Source organism: Pogona vitticeps, chromosome Z, assembly GCF_051106095.1.
Source record: "Pogona vitticeps strain Pit_001003342236 chromosome Z, PviZW2.1, whole genome shotgun sequence".
Classification (NCBI taxonomy): Eukaryota; Metazoa; Chordata; class Lepidosauria; order Squamata; family Agamidae; genus Pogona; species Pogona vitticeps.
The window spans coordinates 270001-272663 of record NC_135799.1 but is presented as its reverse complement, the minus strand read 5'-3'; the positions used below and the strand labels follow the sequence as shown (position 1 = coordinate 272663).

Below are 2663 nucleotides of genomic sequence, written 5' to 3'. Positions count from 1 at the left end.
TTGTAGACAAAGGGCCTTTTCGGCAGCTGCCCCCAGATTTTGGAATGCCCTCCCAACTGAGATTCGTCTGGTGCCGATGTTGATGACATTTCGGTTCCAGGTTAAAACCTTCCTGTTCCAGAAGACTTTTAATTGAAATAATATGAACTGTGGGTCCTGATGGCAATTTTTAGAGTATTTATTTTAATTGTATTTTAATCATCTTATCTTTTATTGTATTTTAATTGTATTTTAATTGTTGTAAGCCTTATTTCAGGGATTTTCCCACAGGAAACACTTGTAGTCCAGGTAGGTAAGGTAGGAGATGAAGCTTAGGAAGAGGGTGAAAACGGCTGTCTGGAATCATGGATTCATCATCCGTTGCTTTTTTCTTTCTTTAAATCATTAGCTAGCCTAATCAAAAAAGGACAGAAAGAAAACCTAGCTGCCCAAATGGGAATCCAGTACCATTTTGCTAAAAATGCTGTAGGTGGAAGTGAACTTGATCTGAGGAAGCTCTTGGAAATCATTACAGTACTGGGGAACCCTTACAGACGTCCCTAATGATAGGTGATCATTTTGTTAATTGCCATAATGTTCTTACCTTGTGAATCTTCTAATGAGCAAACACTTTCAATATTTGATTTGCATACAGTGGCAGGATGTGACTAATCTTCGGAAAAGCAGACGCAGATTCCAATTTGTCTCCTAATTCGATATTTACTTATTTATTTATTGTATTTATACCCCGCCTATCTAGTCATTTCGACCACTCTAGGCGGCTTACAACATAAAGCATAGTAAGTTTTTAAAAAAATTATAACAATTAATTAATTAAATGATTCAGCAAGATGGGAAAAATACAAAATAAATCAAATAAAGAGAGAAAAAAGGAAAGAGGACAGGAATTAACTGGCAGGGAAGGCCTGCCTAAACATCCACTTTTTTAATTGGTTTTTAAAAGTACCCAGCGAGGGTGCAGCGCGAATCTCCGGAGGCAGGTTATTCCAGAGACGAGGAGCCACTGCCGAGAAGGCCCGGTTTCTAGTTCTTCCCTTCCGGGCCTCCCTCGGCATCAAGCTCCTCAGCCTCACCTCCTGGCTCACACGAGCGACACAGGTAGAACTAGTTGGGAGTAAGCGTTCCGCCAAGTATCGAGGTCCCAAACCGTTTAGGGCTTTATAAGTAAGCATTAACACTTTGAAGTCGATGCGGAAACGGATGGGCAGCCAGTGCAGCATGGCCAGAGTAGGAGAGATATGTTGGTGTTTTTTCACTCCAGTAAGGAGTCTGGCCGCCGCACTCTGCACCACTTGAAGTTTCCGCATCAGCTTCAAAGGAAGCCCCACGTAGAGCGCATTACAGTAGTCTAATCTAGAAATTATGAGCGCATGTACTAAGGTAGTGAGCGCCCCCATGTCTAGGTAAGGTCGCAGCCGGGCAATCCGCCAAAGGTGGAAAAAGGCGGTGTGGACTACCGATGCCACCTGCGTTTCCATGGTGAGCATCGGGTCCAGGTGTACTCCCAGGCTGCGGATCCCACTCTTCATGGCCAGGGCCACCCCCCCAAACATGAGGGAGTTTCCCAAGCCACCATCCACAGGGCCACCCACCCTCAGAACTTCCGTCTTGTCCGGGTTCAGCCTCAGCCCGTTCTCCTGCATCCATTGCTGTACGGCCCCCAGGCAGCGCTGGAGGGACAGGACGGCATCACCTGCAGTTGGTGAAAAGGAAATATAGAGCTGGGTATCATCAGCATATTGATGACATGATACTCCACACCCCCTGATGACCCCACCCAGCGGCCTCACATAGATGTTAAACAGCATTGGGGAGATGATCGACCCCTGTGGAACCCCACAATTGAGATTCCACGGGGCCAAAATACTCTCCCCAAGCTGCACTCTCTGGAGGCGGTCCTCCAAGAAGGAACGGAACCAGGCCAGAGCCAAGCCACCGATACCCAACTCAGAGAGCCTCCCCAGGAGGATACCGTGGTCAACGGTATCGAAGGCCGCTGAGATGTCGAGGAGGACCATATGGCTGAAATGGAGGATTATACAACGCTGGGCATCACTCACCAAGAAGTGCCCGTGTCCTTTACTCTCATGGCCTGAGCTTGGCATGAGTGGCACCATTTTGAATGGAGCAGAATATTTTCCTAGAAAGCACCAGAATCTGTTAATTTGCAAATGCTTGCCATGCCTTTCTGCTCCTCTTTCTTCTCTTTCCCAAAGAACTGGAAAAAAAAAGAATTGAGTGGCTAAAGGTCACCTGTTTTTTCTCCCCTCCTGCTCCTTTCTTTGCCCCCAACTCCACCACCTTGTCTTCTGCCCCACTGATGACCCCTTGCCATAATTCCTGGTCTCTTTGCAGAGATGGGGGGGGGAAGGGACCCCCTTTTTATGGGTGGATTGGTCTTCTAGAAGGACTCGTCCAAGTCCCATGTTTGAGTCAAAGTCCTTGAATCCAAAGTCTGAGTCCTTGGAAACAAGTTTGGGGCCCTATTAAAAAAAGGTGTTTTTTTCCCTCAGAAAAAGGGGAGAGGTTTGGGTGGGTAGTTGACCCCAAGTCATTGGGAAAGAACCCCCCCCCCCCAAAAAAAACCCGGTCCAGTTTGAGTGGAGTCACTGGTGCTTCTCCACAGTGAGTTCCCTCTCCACTCCTGGCCTCCTTTCTGGGGG

At 47.3% G+C, this 2663-nt stretch overlaps 1 long non-coding RNA gene across 1 annotated transcript; it reads right to left on the bottom strand.

Moving 5' to 3' along the window:
- Positions 1 to 679: 679 nt before the first annotated feature.
- On the bottom strand, positions 680 to 2468 carry LOC144585092 (uncharacterized). Its single transcript, XR_013539583.1, has 2 exons — positions 2061 to 2468; positions 680 to 1693 (listed from the first exon to the last, which is right to left on the bottom strand). It is a non-coding gene; the product is annotated as an uncharacterized LOC144585092 (long non-coding RNA).
- Between the last annotated feature and the right edge of the window lie 195 nt (positions 2469 to 2663).